This window comes from Bacillus rossius, chromosome 6 (assembly GCF_032445375.1).
Source record: "Bacillus rossius redtenbacheri isolate Brsri chromosome 6, Brsri_v3, whole genome shotgun sequence".
Lineage (NCBI taxonomy): Eukaryota > Metazoa > Arthropoda > Insecta > Phasmatodea > Bacillidae > Bacillus > Bacillus rossius.
The window spans coordinates 13,105,655-13,123,131 of record NC_086334.1 but is presented as its reverse complement, the minus strand read 5'-3'; the positions used below and the strand labels follow the sequence as shown (position 1 = coordinate 13,123,131).

Sequence of the window (17,477 nt, the reverse complement as noted above, 5' to 3'; positions counted from 1 at the left end):
GGTATTCCTAACGATCCAGCGCTTTTTAAGAGAATGCGTACTTGGCGCCGTCAGTCAGGCACTGCGTCAAGAGTGCCCCCCGCCAAAGTGCTGGACCTTCGGCTGACAAGACCTCTAGCCAGCACCGCCCACTGTACTTGCCCTTGCACACTCTATGAATAGGGGCATGCACATTTCGCGAAAATATTCCGGGACTAGCTGAAAGTAAAAAAAAAACTGTAGCATCGTCCGTGTTTCGTGATTTGGTGAGTTTCTTTCAAGTACATGTCGATTGTTACAACACCCGACCACAGTAATTCAGCGCGGAAGCAAACGCGTCCTGAGTGGCTCGGTCAAACAAGGCAACGACTTCTCCCGCAGACGGCCGCCAATCAGGAGGAAGAAACCGGTGTTCAGATTTTTTCGCAATAAATGCCTGCTCCTATCTATGAATAGAGACCTGAAAAATTCGCGTTTTCATTTCGTGTTATGCAAAAATTCAAATAATTATACCTTAGTGCTGCTTCTGCCATTGGTCCACTGTTAATCTGGAGGACTGAGGGCCAATTAGAGACTCTCACTCATAGAAGTGTCGAATCACAGGCCACCCAGTCGAGACGACTCACAAGTCAGCAGTCAATGAACAGTTGACATTTTCCCGAGTGTGTAGATGATATTGGAGTCTATCCTGGTCATTGAACCCGCGAATTTTTCCGGTTTCTATCTATGAATAGTCCCTGACGAAAGAAGTGTCGAATCACAAGCACCTCAGTTGACAGGCGTGACGAGTCAAGATGCCAATGAGCAGGTGTAATTTTCCAGAACGCACAGAGAATCGTGGAGTCTAGCCTTTTACGAGTCCCCCCGCCCATTACCTTGATCAGCGCCAAGGGCGCCATTGTCTGCGAGGCGCGCATTGTATCGTTACTCGCCAGACGGACTGTGCCCCCTTCGTGTCGGCTGGGAGAGGGGTCCCTGCTGCATTGTCGCCAGTCGCGGCGATGGCGGCGCTGGTTTGAGTCAACACCGCGCTGTTTTCCTTCCATTTCTACCCCCCCCCACTCAGTCCTTCTCACTCTTTGGTCTCCACCCCTCCTGTCTTTACAGTTTTGACGTTCTGCAGCGACGGGGCTCGTCCAATCCCCATTCAAGCGGAATGGAGTATTGTTTGTGGAAGTACAGTTCTCTGCATGACTACTCGCGACACTCGCGACTTCCCCCCCTTCCACCCTCACAGCCTGGGTGATGTCACTTCGCACCGCATGGTCATGTTCGTCGCAGGCCAGCAGGCTCACGAGAGCAGTGGACGGTGTAATGTAGTTAATCAATTTGTGTTCGCTTCCTCGAATAGGGTACTTCTATTACACACATCTAAGAGAACAACTTGTTTGAGGCAGTACGACACTTTCTTGTATATGTATACTCCAATATATTATATTAGTGTGGAAATATATATTAGCATTAAGTTTGTAAAGTAGTGCAAGGAAAAAAAATGTTTGGCTGGATTATTCATTATTTTCTTATAAGTTAAAACCTCTTCATCCTTGAAAAAAACCTTTCGAAACAAATTGTGATGTTATACGTGTATAAACATTTATGAAAACCGTCTTTATTTCTTTGAATAAAACTGACTGATGAAACAACAACATAAGGTACTTAAGTAGCCTACGTGTGATATTTTTATTTTTTTTTCTCTTCAAAGAATTACCTTTCCTTTTCCAAATATATTTTGATTTGATTTGAAATTTTTTTTAGATTAAGTCCGTTTGCTAAAATTTCAACCATAAAATGATAGAACTTTTGACGTTTGAAATATATATAAAGGATATTTTGTATCCTTTTGAATTAATTGTTAAAATAATTTTTTTATAATAGTTTCACTACATGATTCAATATTGTACAATATTCCAACTTTACCTATTTCGCTCATCGCTTAGCCAAATATATTCTCTGACCAAAGGTTTATGAATTAAGAACTGTCACATGCTATGTATAATTTCTACAAAACAGTTGAAACCGAGACTTTAGGCTTCGGAACTGGTAAAATACTAAAATACAGAGGACGTTTTCTTGTATTTATTGTATTATTTATCTACGTCCTGTAGGGACATATACAGCTGTAGGTTGCCTGTGTGTAAAACTCGTCCATCTTGATTGTTTTTGCATATCATGTGTGTGTATGTATATTTCTGTATATACACCTACATGTACGTAATACTGCTAATCGGTATGCGTTTAATTAAATAGAGCGCTGCAGTAAATTATCTTGCAATTTATCTTGTTCAGATAGTGTGCTGAGAAGTCGGAATTATTAGCTAAAACCCTGTATTTAACCATGGTGGATGCTTAATTTGCTTGAATTGTTGGAATAGCGCTCGCTCGTTCACGCACCAAGCGGGAAATTCAGCCGCGAAAATTCGTTTGTCAGTTTAAAATGGTTTGCATTCATTTACGCTAGTGGATTTGGCGTGATTAATAGCGCCGACCGCTCTGTAAATATAAAGCCCGGTGGTTATCGGAGTCTAGATTATCGCGTGTCACGTAATGAATGGGAGGGAATTATTAGCATTTGCTTGTGATAGTACTCTTGCCCGAACCGCCTGGATGTGGGCTCTCCCGATGTGCTGGCCTGTAGTGCTGGTTGCGGCGTTTGTTCGTGCAGGGGTGTACGTGGCTCGGGAGTATGAGACAGCATAACAACGGCATTTTTTTTAAATCAAATCCTAATTAAAAATTAAAAAAAAAAATTGTTGGAAAAATTACAATTCATTGTAAGGTTTCCAAAAATAATTTGAGCTCCGATTTTTGAAAGGAATGGATATGAAAACGACTTCTCAGTATTTTTTAATAAGACGACATAAAAGTATGTGATTTTTTCGCAGAAAACATTATTATGAAGTGGCTCTCCTTTCTCCGAGAATTTTTTTAGACAGGAAAAATATATTAGAATACACTTTAGGTGTGTATTGGTTCAAACGTTAATTTCTACTATCCTGCTCAAGTTTTCTTTTTAGTTTTGCGAAGGGTTGGGTCGTAAGGTGGGGGGTGGGTTATTGCCCCTGTGTATATATTCCATAACTTTTTTTTTAAATTAATATTTTCTGGTGTCCTTTAGTTTTCTAAACTATATATTATTTATAAAAAAAGGGGATGTCTGTAAAGTCGGTTTAAGGACGATAATTTTACGTGATAACGTCATAAGAAAACAACGCTTAGGCCGATCGTGCCTCTCTGTCGCTTGTTCCGCGCTCTCGCTTGCACGCTCGGCTCAGGCGTTCATCGATTTATAAGACGTTTATCACGTCAAAAATTAACATCTGTAAGTTTGCAGGCAGAACATGCGCGGGGAACCAACTGGCGAAGGCTGTTTAAGCCGCTGCCACGCTTGTCGGCAGTTGTCAGCAGCTTGGTACACTTCCCCTCCCCCCCTCACGCGGGTCCGTGTCTCTGGAAATGTCCGTGGGCGCGCGGGTGGAAGTTCCAGCCAGTGTTTGCTTCGGGGACCAATCACTTACTCGATAATCAGAAAGAGGACGAGTGGTGGGCGAGCGAGGGAACGTAATTTATTCGCGGTAACAAGAGGGAGAAACCACCCCGGTGCGGCGATGCTAATGGAATACAAAGAATAAAAAAAAAACGTTGCCTTTGCCTCTCCCCCATCCTTATCTCTACACTCTCCCTCTCGCTTTTAGGAAAGCCAACTCCTTTCCCCCTCCTCCCCCTCCCCCAACTTCTTTTGTTAATAAAAGTACATTTTTCTTAATTTTCTCGCTTCCGAAGTTTAATATGATTTTCGATAACCGGAGGTTTTCTTTTTGTACCGGCTTGTAGGGGCTGTCTTCGTAAAAATAAAGGTTACTGCATTTCTAGACGCTATAGTGATGTGATTCCACGATTCAACTTGCTGTTTCTTGTATTCACGATTTCTTCATTACTCATGGAATAACTACTGCGATATATTATTTTTCCATTTGTTCCTTGGGATCTTTTTTATCTTCCACCATTGCAGCGCGTAATTGTAAACATTACGACACCCGTTGTAAATATTTTTTTTTTGGCGAAAAAACTTTTTTGTACGTCTTTCAAAAATGTTTGGTAGCGGAAACAACCTTTTTTTTTCCGGTTATACACAATTGTTTTCCTATAATCACAAAAAAATTATAGACGGACACAAAACATGAACTGTATCTTTCATTCAACAAAATAAAAAAAATTAGTGAGGTGAAATATAGGACGGTAAATTGTAATTAATAATTACCTACTAATAGTACTACACTATTATCCCTTTACCCAACACATTTAATAAACGTATTCAATTTTGTAGTAAAAACTTGGTTACGTGAACCCTTTTGTATTCAATCTTTTAAGTAAAAGTTACGTCCCGTAACTGCATATAACATAACACAAGTACGGCCAGGTTATTTATCAATTGAGATGGTAGCAAATCAAAGAACGTTGTTCAACGACATATTCTTACTGAAAATGCTACGTTAAAAATGGCTCGCCACTAAAATGTTTAGGGTGGTGACAATTTGGCAGTCACACGGGGTCGACGCAACGCATTCATAATCAAAGGTCACTAGGCCCACGGCGATGTTGAATTCGCCATCCGGCGGAGGGATATACTGAAAGTAGATTCTAAGCAGAGCTCACAAAAAATGTTCAGTTAAACCTGAGTAAATTGTAGTGCTTCGTTCTTTGTCATCGCGGGGTTATTTCTTGTGGAAGTCTAGTCAGGGGTGTATCTGTGTCAGATTGGCGCGACGCTCGCTGGTGCTTCTAGCGCGGTGTCGCCTCTTGAGCTGGCGCGCAGTCATCTAATCTTACATATGAGATTTGATCGGTAACCCATACGGTGGAGAAATGAAGCTGAAAGGGTTATGGAAGTCCCTTGAGTGCTTTAAAGAATCTGTACCCGGGTTTTTAATGCATACATTTTTTCTGGAAACACGAGTTTTATCCCTTTACGCAAGTCTAAAAAAATACAGTTTAAAAACGAAGTACGGAAACGGCACTACCCATCAGCCCTTCGCGTACTCTTAAATTCTTTTCGTAAACAGTCACCGCTCTGGTATGTTGAGTAGTTTTCAGACGGAGTGGTTTCTCCTGGAGCTCCGCGCACCGCGTGTGTGCCCGGGCGGGCGGGGAGCCCAGGCTGTCCACAAGGAAAAAAAAATATTTTGTACCAACTTAGGCGAGAAAAAAGTACTAGATTTGAAAAAAAAAAGTACTAAATTATAATTTATGGTTTTAACAATTTAGGAAATTATTATGACATTGCAACGCTCTAACTTAAATATCACATCACACACACATACATTCCATAGTTTTTTAAAAATAATTACTCTTAATAATAAAACATATTGGAGTCACTGTAATATTATTATATTAAAGAAAAAAGTACTAGATCTGAGCGTAAATGTACTAGACCACTAAAAAAACTTATAAAAGTACTAGATCTAGTAGGAAAGTACTAACTGTGGATACCCTGGGGGGGGCCTCAAGGAAGGCTATCGCCCCGTGCGTTGCCTGGCCGCGGCGCGGGGTATACCTGGGGGTGGATGGAGGGCGGGGAGAGGGGGGCGGCCATCCTTCCACTCCCCCCCCCCTCTACCACCCCTGCACCGCCGCCGGCGAGACGCGCCGAGAGGGCGAGGCGCCGAAATTAACAAAGATGGTCGTTAATTATGTCTTATGAGGGCGCGATGAAGTCGTCACGGGTCCCTCGCGAACCCCGTATCGACACGTGGCCGCGCGGGCAAGAAGGGCTCACGTGTTGCAGCGCGTCTCATGGCGCTTGTTGCAGTGTTTCAGTAATCCTGATCCACTTAAATAACTACCGCTTGAGACATTATGAATATTAGAGGACTGCAACGAGTTCCTTATTATGATAATACAATCATTACTATATATGTTGTTAGTATAATACTGTATTTAAAATAATTGTACAATATTGAAATACTAATGGAAACCACCCTTATTTATGTCGTACGAACAGAACGAAGAATACTTTCACAAAGTTCAGTTGGTTTACACATGTTATTTTTTCAGATTTTATGCTACAGTGAAGAAAAACAAGTGAGTTATTATTGCGCTGTTACTTTTATGAACATAAACCTTCTTACATCATAAGTTTAGGAGCAATTTGATTAATAAATTTTTTAAAAAATATTTATATATTAATATAATTTTTGAAAGTGGTTTCCTTGGATTTACAAAATATTTAATTATTTCATTTTCTCAAACGTTTCAACATGATTTTGATTGTTATTGTTGCAGTTGTTTCAGCATCCCAACTGAATCCAGTATGATGAATTACGAAAGTTACTGATCGCTTTCAACCTTAGGCAGTCAGGTGATTTCTGTGATTTGGCACGCGAGATATAAAAAATTTAAATATTAAATAGTTTGTGAGAGGTGAAGAGTTTAAAATTCGTGCATTCTATGAGATTTTGCCAGTTGGATGAAATCTTGCAGCGTTTCTTAAAAAAAAAAAGGGGGGTGGGTGGTCTGTAAAGTTGGTTTACGGACTATAATTTTACGTGATAACGTCATAAGAAAACATTGATGAAAAATTGCATAATTTTTTAATTTTCAAATATTATTTACAATTTTTTCAAATTAAATTTAAATTTATATAAATATAATCTCGAACAATTAGTTAAAAAGCCCGCCTTAACCTGTTTGATATTATAGAAGATTTTCTCGCACGGTGGTTGGCCGGTTCTTGCACGCTCGGCTCAGGCGGAACGTGACAACTTTAGGTGCGTGCAGCCGGCGTTCTTCGATTTATTGTAAGACGTTATGACGTCAAAAAAAAACTAAGTTTGGTTTCATGGAGCGATATTTCCCAGAAGTTTATTTCAAGAGCGTCGACAATAGCATGGACATCCAGTGCAGCCACTGGCAAGAGGCTAGTTTCTGCTGCTCGCGACTAGGGTTGGCGGCCCTGGCGCGTGTAACAGGTGTCGTAGTGAATCTCGTCGCGCGCGTTCAATATTAATTGTTTATTAGCGCCGCCGACTTGCTACCGACGCCGAGGAGCCATAAAGGGAAACTGCCATCCTCTCAACGCGCTCGCAAACTGCGGTCTCGGAGCCCGCTGACAATCTGCTGTAGGCAGATTTTATGTTTCCCGACGCACCTTCCACCTCCACAGTTTAATACGTAATGTCTGCTTACGAGTCACCGGCATCAGCCGAGATCCGCATGCCGTCGCTTAGCTAACAACACCTCATACTTTTCGGGTGTGCAGTTTCTGATTTTTTTTAAACAAAAGCTGAAGCATTTTTAACATAGCCTGTTGTTCCCTTTGGCAAAAATCATAATCTTGTAAATTTATGGTGAATATTCCCAGCAAAACGAACGACCTCAAAAAACAAAACAAAAAATCAAGGTTTATAACTTCTACTTTCGAAACGTTAACGATTTTTTTATGGTAGGTTGCGTACAAATACCGCGCAGTTCGATGATTCCCAAAGAAAATAAGAGCGTTAGTTGAAGCAATGAGTTGCGACTTTGTAGCTTCCTTGCTTTGTGGATTGGTTCGAGCCCCTCTCTCTGGTTGTTTCCCTTGGGGGATGCCGCGCCTTACCCCCCCCCCTTCCTTTCTCACGTCGTACTGCGGGGGTGAACCCCTTCCCGGGCTTCAGAGCGGCCAATCCTGTCGTTCGCGACCCCGTGACCGCGCATACCATTAGCCACTGAGTCGAGAGCCCCCTGGAGGGAATATTCCAGAACCGAGCTGCTAGTCCACGGAATAAAGGTCTTAACATGTACGTCGTATTTCCCCCCAAAAGCTGAATCCTGGTACAGTAAGAGTCCATCGTGTTGAAGCGCCCCGCCTACCTGGGCGTACACACGGCGTGCAGAGCTTCAGGAAAAAAACAAAGCAATTTGGAAACTGTACGAAATATCGGAGTGAAGTATTGTCTTAGAAAAGCTTTTAAGAACGTATAAGTAGTTTTGTTTCCGGATTAAGTTGTTGACCTGATAACGCCTCATAAATCGATAAACGCCGGCTGCACGCACGAAAAAAAGCGTGACTCATTGTCACGTTCCGCCTGAGCCGAGCGTGCAAGAACCGGCCAACCACCGTGCGAGAAAATCTTCAATATCAAACAGGTTGAGGCGGGCTTTTTAAAAGCAGCAATTAAAAAAAATTGGATATGACATCACGTAAAATTATCGTCCGTAAACCGACTTTACAGACAACCCCCTTTTTTTAAATTTATTTTTAGAGGAGTTAAAATGGCCAAAACGCTTGTTCTCATAACAATTTTAAGGCTTACAACCTGTACAAATTCTTGAAAGCACTTAAAAAGACTTGCATTACATCTTTTATCTTCATTTCTTCGCCATTTAATATTATTGTTACCACTAAAATCTCCTAGTTGACCTATGCACGACGAGAAGACTGCGCGCCAGTTCAGAGCCTTGCGCTTAGAGGCTACACCGCGCTAGAAGCACCGGCCAGCGTCGCACTAATCATCCCGTCTCGCCAACACGCATACACCTCTGACAAGACGGGCCCCTTAATAAACACACCACAAGTTTACCGCCCTAGATATGAGTGACGCACAAGGTCTACGGCGGTAAACTTTTAGAATGTCATTGAGAATGTTCGACTCTACCACTCTAAAAGAAAATTCAGCTTTTGACCCATTTTACACATGTGTGTGCTATTTTTGGACTAACTTATATCTTTTTGGAAGCGTAGCGGAATGCAGTTCCTGGTTTGTCGGTCTGTGACTATACTGCGCGCCATGTACAGCATGAGTCTGAATCCAACCGACAAGCATCAGCTGGTGGTTCATGCGACAAAATAAATTGGAAACATGTATAATAATTATGGTCTAAATTGCTTATCAAGAATGGCACACGTCTTTAAAGTTGGTGTTAAAAACTTTTCTATTGTAAATAATAAAATATTTGACTTGATGTAAGCTGATGTAAGTCATACACCCCCATTGCACAAATCTTTCAAAGATAATAATAAAATATTTAATATGAAACACTGAGCGTCTGAATTATGTTAAATTAAACTATGTTCTACAACCACCACGAATTTTGTGACTGAAGCAAAATTAAATTATTGAAATAATTGGGAGTATCTCCTTTATCTTCCACATTTATTTTTGTGAATTGGCACTACCGCCAATTATTTCAATGAGATATATTTTTGATACAGCCACAGATTAGGCGGTGGTTTTAGAAATTATTTCAGTTAAGCATGATCCAGACGTTTAGCGTTCCATCTTAAATACTTTATCATAATTTTCTACTTATTTTGTCGTGATGAACATGCAGCTGAATTTTTATCTGTCTGAATTCAGGCTCATCCTGTGTGTGAGCGCCTGAGAGGTTTTCATATAACGATTTGCCTCGTTCTCGATGTTTCGTGCAATGGCTCGCAAGGCCACTGCCGGCATGAAAACAACGAAACTTGCATCAAGTGGCACCCGGGTTTGAATGCTGGTCCATCGTCCAACCACTTATTTCTGGTTCTCGCGGTTGCCCGCAACACTCAGGGCGAGTTCTGGGATTGGTTCCTTATAGTGATCCAACGCCGATGCCTTCTTCATTTGCAGCTCGTCTCTGATGACATCGTTGTCGACATGACGTAAAAAAACAGGGCGTGGCTGTGTCATGGAATACGTGAATACGTGTACGTAACAGGTAATACTTTCTATACATTTTTTTAAATTTTAACACCATATATATTCAATGTAACTATTTTACACTAATGTTTTATGCATGACATCGATATATTTTGACGAGAGCTGACGATTGAAACCCAAACGAACGTCGTAGCTTCTCCGAGTCAAAAGTTATACTAAATGTAAATCTCGAAACGCAGCAAAATGACCTCAAAATGGCGGCGCTTCCCCCTCCACCGCGCGCGATGCGTCACAGTCCTCACTTAGCGTAACGAATTCTTTGATCCTTTAATCCAGCGGTGTAATTAAATTTTGTATGGAGATGATAGATATGTAGCTGCAACCCCTAACTGTATTCCCCCGATTTTGTTATCATTCGTTTTTTGGATGGCCTCCCGCTATGGAAGCAATTTTTAAGACGTATTCACGTCAAAAACATGAATATAATAAGTAGAGACCGGAAAAATTCGCGGGTTCAATGACCTCCAGGATAGACTCTACTACACTCTACACACTCGGGTAAATGCCACCTGTTCATTGGCTGCTGACTTGTGAGTCCGTCTCGACTGAGTGTCTGTGATTCGACACTTCTTTGAGCGAGGGTCTCTAATTGGCCTTCATTAGGTATAATTATTTGAATTGTAGCATATCACGAAATGAATCCGCGAATTTTGCAGGTCTCTACTAATAAGTGTTCGTCAAGAGGTAGAGTAAAATACCCATCCTCCTATGCACCTACCCTAACCTGAGACAGGCCCCTGCGCTTCACTGGCGTCGCCCGCCAGGACGCAGATTGCTTCCCGTCTCGGGACATCCCTTCGGTCGATCGCATCGAAGCAGCGCGGGCGGCGCGTAAAAGAAACCTTTTGAAGTCCTTCGCCGATTTCTTGCCACTCAGAAATGTTGCCAACTTTTTGTTTCTAATGACGCAGATTGCCGGGAGGAGAGAGAGACAGAAAGAGAGAGAATGAGAAAGCTCCCTTCATCGAAAGATCTTTTAACCCCTCTACCCCTAAAAAAAAATTCTTTTTTATTTTCATTTATTTTTTCTCTCTCCGACCATGATTACTTTTTCCTACGCTTTCTTCTATATTTCTTCCGATAATGACTTTTTTTTTTCAGAAAGAAGTCGGCGGAGGCGAAACGTTTGTTTAAATGAAATGGATTCCGCGTCGGCACAGACGTGTAAAAGAAAACAGGGGGCCGGCTTCATTTTCGCGTGGGCGGGAAACGGTGTGGGGTGGGGGAAAGGGGATGGACGTAGGAAAGTGACGCGCCACCCCCGCCCTTGCGCCGCTACAAAAGAGATTATCAGCAGTTTACGCCTCACGGGGTAACAATGGCCGGCATTCGGCGCCGCGCTATCGCTCGCTCTGCTATTTTTCTTTTTGCCACGTCGCTCGTAGGGGGAAAATTGGGTGGGGGGGGGGGGAAGGTTGGGGGAAAATTGTGTGTTGGTATTCGCAGCATGTCTTCGCCAGCTTCGTTGTTTAAAATGTTTTAAAATATACGACACTCATTCGAACCCAATTTTTTGTGTTACGACGTTTGTTTAACTCTCAACCCGTATTCTCTCTCTCTCTCTCTCTGTATATATATATATATAATTTATCTTACTGTGAGTGGTTTATATCTTAATTATGTTAAGAAATGATGAGATAAAAATATTCACATGTATTCAAGGATGAAATTTTCGATGCATTTAAAAATTTCAGCTTCAAAGCATCACTGCCCGAAGATAAAACATTTGGGGCATTACGTCGCATGTTTTTTTTTTATCTAAGCTTGAATTAAGAAGTAGGAGTAGTGGACATATTTCGGCCATTTAATTAAAATCGGGGTGCAGCCGGCATAATATATTTATAAATTTAACTTGTTAACTTTATCATTCAACATGCCAATAATTACTTTATATTGCTCTTAATGATATATCCTTGCCATCGTCGTTTTAGTCCAGTGGTTGTTTGTACTGTCACAATAAAAAAAAAGCAAGTGTGACATGTCAGTTCGCGATTTCGATCGCCAATTTTGCGAAAACCGCGAATCGCCAATACGTGTTATGTACTGAAGACCATATTGTTTCCGGCATCTACTCGCGAAGCATGTTGACATTAATCGAAAAGTGCAACAACGTATATTGTGCGTTTGTAAAATAAATATGTGCTAGCTGGACACATGACCAACGAGAACATTATGCCGCAGATCGTGAAGTCTTGCAGAAGTATATTATTGCAATAATGATGAGCACGGTGTCCTCAGGCACTGTCGCGGCGTACGTGAGGGTTTTCACTGCAGGGTGATGCAGCAGTGGTTTACCTCTGCCTTACGCAGAATGAATCCTGAACCCAGGAAGTTAATGATCCACACGTAAAAAAAGCCGCGTGAGCTGTAAGTATATGCGCGAAATTCAAATTGGTGTACGTTTTCGTGTATGACTCAGGCATGGAGTTAAGAAGTAATGCCTCCATGACCTAGGCACGGTTTTTCTCTAAATTCTGAAGAAAAACGTTCTTGTACTGAAAATAATTTTATTATTTATTTTAGGCATTACTTCAAAGTTCTAAAAATGTATTCATGCATCAAAATTATATATATAAAATAAATAGCAATTAAAGTGAATAAAAATCCTTAAACATCTCGCACTAAAACATTGTTTACAACGCTAGTTATAGCTCATTCCGCCAGGATTGCTGAGCATCACTTGTCCCGCGGATTTTCCACAACTTTCCTATATTAACCTACTAGATATTTGCTTCTGATGAAAATTTTACAGTTGAGGATCTATGAGGCGAGAAAGACTATATACCATCTTGCACATTAAATTTGGTAAAATCACACAGACAGAAAATGAGTTCTGATGATAAGTAGGTAGGTCATTACGTTACGTAACTTCGCGAGATCTCAGTTCGGGACGAACTAGTATTTATTTTTACCAGTGCATTTTGAGACATGCCTCATCCAGGGCTCGAACCCGGAACCCCTCGCGCATAAAAAACCCACACGCCGGGAAGCCGATGTGTTATGGCAAGAGGAAGTGTTAATCTCCTTGCAGTCTCGTGGGTAGGACTATTATTATTTTTTTTTGCGGGTGTTCTTTGGTGGATCGTAAACCACATACTTGCAACGGTTGGTATCGCCGGACGTTAAAGTTTGTAACGAGCGCTGCGGCGGTTATGCGGACGGAGTGGAAAAAATGCGGTCTTCGGAGACGTCGGCTCGTCAGGGCTTCATCCCGCGTCGTTGGAGCTCCATCACCGCCGGCTTTATATTCCATCATAACGTGTAATCATCCCTCTACCCCTCCTCCTCCGAGGGATATGAAAAACAATAAAAAAAAGCGGCAGCTGTTGTTTTGCTCGTGGGACAATGGAATGAAGTTAGTAGCTGTTACGGGGAGTGAGCTACGGCTTGAGAGATGTTCTCGTGGGGCTTCGCCGCCGTCTCCCCAAGCGCCGATGGTACCGGGTGCCTCGTAAAGTCTGGCGGCAGTTCGAGGCGGAGAGGTTAATGCCCTTGTCTCGGTCCGCCATCTTGATTGTTTCATTTTACATGCCAGCACTGCTGTATTTAAGGGCCTGTACGTACTGTGAATCCATCCCAATAGGCTCGTTCGCAGTTTTTATGTTTCTTCTGTAATTTTGTTGCCAGGTACTACGTTTTATTTCTAACAGCGGTAAATTATCATCTGTATAAACACTCAAGTGACCTTTTACCGCTTGCAAATAAATGTTGGGAAAAAAAAAATAATATGACAAGATATGTGAGGGAAAAAAAAAACAAATTAAATAGTGCCATCGTGATAAATTCACACGAATAGCCCTTAAATAATATAAATTATAAGTAAATGATACTACCTTTTTGGCGTGTGAAATCGAGTCAAGTAATCATCTATATAGGTAAATAAACAGATAAACCCACACGAGCGAAACTGAGAGTTAAACTTGAAATTTAGTTTAATGTTTTTTTTTTATTATTTCCGTTGGAAATAATGTAAGAGCTCTCTGCTGAAAAGCTGAGGACGCACTTCAATGTATTATTATTATTTTTGTTAGCTTCCTACACAAAAAAAAATTTGTACTTTTACAAACGATTCCTTTGGAAAAACGTTCCCAAGAAACACATGGCTATGGTTATTTTGTACGTTTGAAATACGTTATTTTTAAAATAACACTGAGTAATTCTTACGAAAATTGGCGCTTAAATTTACATTTAAATTAATGTTTCATTTAAGTGTATATATTTTTTGTTTTAAACCGTGGAAAAGATAATCGAATATTCAGTAGTTGGACTATGCTTTTAATAAGCGCAGGTAATGTTGAAAAGCTATTCAGGGAACGGTTTACAGATAACTTATGACTATTGGAGGTACTGGGACAACACACAGCATAAATAAATTCCCGGGCAAGAATCCGAATTCAGTATTACTGCGAACACGTTTTTGTAGTGATACATTTGTTTTCATGTAAATGTGTTAACTTACAAATATATATAATTTTACATGAATATTTCTGTTCCGTTACCATTAAAAAAAAAATAATTGGTTGCCTGTAAAGTCGGTTTACGGACGATAGTTTAACGTGACGTCATAACAAAACATTGATGAAATGATTGCATACTTTTATGAATAAAATTGAATCATTTTTATTGAATTATCACTATTTTGTATGGATACAAAGAAGGAGTGAAATGAAATCTACAATTTAATTGATAAATTTACTTTTATTTGCACTCATTAATCCAAATATGTTTATTACTTTAACGAAGAGATTATTTTAACGATAACTTTTATACATGGTTGCTATTTAACTTCTTCCAATCTGTGTTATTCTGTTAAGTATAGGACGATGATAGGAAAAGTAAGGAAACGAATGGGAGTGTTCCAAGTTTAATGTGCCTCGAAAAAGTCAAATCGATGGTTGTTCCAATCGAGTGGAAGAGAGAGAGAGATGCGGCGCAAGCGTACAATGAGCGTAACGGGACTTAGCGTAACGGGACAATGTGCGTAACGGGACACTTTTTTCATGCGTGCAGCCGGCGTTCATCGATTTATTAGACGTCGTCACGTCAAAAAAAAAAAAGGCAGTGTAAGGTTGGGAAGAGGCGAACATACTCGCGGGTGCCCCCTGTACGACGTGGTAACGCTAATGCCGCACGCGGAAACTCGGATTACGAAGGTATTTTTTTTTGACAGACAGCTTCCCGCGGAATTGAGGTACTACTGCTGGGTTCAGACGGGAGCGTCTTGAAGGCCTTGTTTAACCGTGGGAGGGGGGGAGGGGAGGTTGTGAGATGTTGAGCTCCTTGTATATCTCCCCCCCCCCCTCCTCCTGCTCCAGGACCAGTCCCACCAGGGGGGAGGGGGGTGGCGGGGGCCCGCGCACGCACGCAGGTCGGCTGATGGGTGCCCTCCTCCAGGAAACAATACACACACCCCCCAGGGGGTGTTCTCGCGGGGTGGAATGAGGGTTAATCCGCCGCCGCCGGTGGCTGCAATAAAGCGCTCGGCGGCGGGCGCCTGCCCCCGGGGGCTGTTCCCCTCCGAGTTGAGCGCCTGCCCCGGTCCTCGGGTACTCCCCGGTACTGCGCCGAGCTCACTGCATAGCCCGTGGCGCGCAACTTGTCCCGAACTACACAGCGTCTTCGCACCGGCGCCTGTCAGCCCGTGGAACTTATAAAGGACACGATTATTGGGTACCTAAACCTCCTAAGGGGCCGTTTATTAATTACATAAGGACGATTTGGGCAATTTTACCCCCTCCCCTCATATAAGGACATAAGATTCTTACATTAGATTTTCCCTAAAGAGCGTAAAAAAATTAAATTATAAAAGGTTCAGTTACACTAAAAATGTTATTTTTTTTACATAAATAATAGATTTTTTTAAATTTTTTAAAAGATAATTATTTAGTCTTTTGTAAGATGCGTATTATAATTAAAGGTAAGTTTTGAAACAATCTTAAAGTAAGGAAACAAATCGGTCAGGAAACTACAAACGAAGAGTATTTTGCGTAACATAATGAACGACTATATAATATATGAAACACTCTTGCGTTACCAAAGTGTTTTTTCGTGCAGGCGAATTTCGGCTCGTAGTAAAACATTACGTAATTATGGCTTTTACACCCCCCTCTCCGGCTTACCACTATAGGTAAAGGTCATGTATATATTTTTAACCCCCCCCCCCCTCCCCCTTCTCCCTCCCGGGACTCTTACGTAGTTAATGAACGGCCCCTAAGATTGTTCGCGCTGGTGCATTGGGCCACTCTACAGAGAGTATACGACGGCTGGTCGCCTGTCACCTTCAATGGGCAGTCGGCAGTTCGCGCCGTTGTTGAATCTGACCCCGGGAAACCCTAGCTAGCTCCGGCGTTTACTCAACATTAAGAACTAGCTAATAAAACGGTGTTTGTAAACGAACATCATGTGTAACTTTTCAAGTGGCAGTTGGGAATTAAGTTACCACTGGTACTAGTGGTGGACGCAAAGTTGGGGGGGGGGGTTGTTTTATAGGGGATATATATCTCCTACTCCTGAAGTTAAGAAAAATTAAGCGAGATCACTGTGAAGGCAGTATGTTATTTTATGCAAGGTGAGCTGTTACAACACCTGGAGACACAAACCACTAATTTAGTGATGCATGTTGAGAACGCTAATGTAACTGACCAAACCCCTTTATGTTGATGTAAGTTTTTTCAAATTTAAATTTCTTATTTTTGTATAAATATCTTAGCTTTCGGTATACGGCATTTGGTTGGAATAATTCCGTGAATCGAAAGGAAGTCGCAGGATCGTTAAAAATATTCACTTCCATTAAAAAGAAAGTCATTTAAATTGATTCTCACTACATTACAGACAGTAGCGTAGCCAGGATTTGTGTATGGGGGTGTTAAGAAGCATGCCCCTCTCCCCCTCCCCCGTATTAAAGCGGGGGGTCGGTCCTCCCCCGGGAAATTTGGGATTTTAAGGTGTAAAATAGTGCTATTTTAGCAGTTTTCGGTTCTTAAATTTAAATATTGTAATGGTAAATTTTTTATTAATTTTAATATGAAATTTGTTTGAGGGATGAATAAGAAATTAATTAAAGATTTGGTGCTAAGGGGGGGGGGGTTGAACCCCTAACCCCCCCCCCCCCCCTGGCTACGCCCTTGATTACAGACAATGTTATTTGGACGTCTAATCAACGTGGGGAAAAACAACGGATTCACACACTTAACATGTGATCATGCAGACATGGCCATTTCCTGGTTGTTTATGTCTCCTTGCAGTTAACTGGCTGTGAATCAGGGTAGTACATCACGCACTCCCTCTGCTAAGACGGGAGCCTGTAGTGGCATTTTCCTTAAACCGATTATCCAGAGAGTGGTTGAGGTTTTCTAGAGCAAATCCCCGACAATGGCACCTTTCTCAGCTTAGCGTGAATAATCATGAGGCACTTCTGAGATACATTTCTTTTTACCCTACCCGAATGGACCACTTTTTAATGAATTTTTTTCCCTTGCGTTAATGGTATGGTTGAGGAGGCCGTGTTGTTAAAAAAAAATATTTTGATGCAGTTAGGTTCAGACACCCAAATGCTAATTCTTTGACTGCGCCATTTTATTTTCGGTATGTATTTTCAGCTTACCAATTAAAGTGTGGTTGCGGGGGGGGGGGGGGGTTCGTTTGTGATCTTATTCGCTAACGAGTATTGTTCGTGTGGTGAGAATCGTGAATTCGATCCCAAAACCTCGGCAGTACTCAAAATCATGAGTACCGGGTTGGTTCAAACGAGAGTTTCGGAGCCCGTTTATAATCTTGAAGGTCCCGTTGCCTTTAGAAACTCTGTGCAGAACCGTGAGA

The 17,477-nt window shown here is 41.6% G+C and overlaps 1 protein-coding gene across 4 annotated transcripts in view; it reads left to right on the top strand.

The window, feature by feature from the left end:
- LOC134532655 (uncharacterized) overlaps positions 1-17,477 on the top strand; it is a 542,884-nt gene that overhangs the window by 353,380 nt on the left and 172,027 nt on the right. The window lies entirely within an intron of this gene.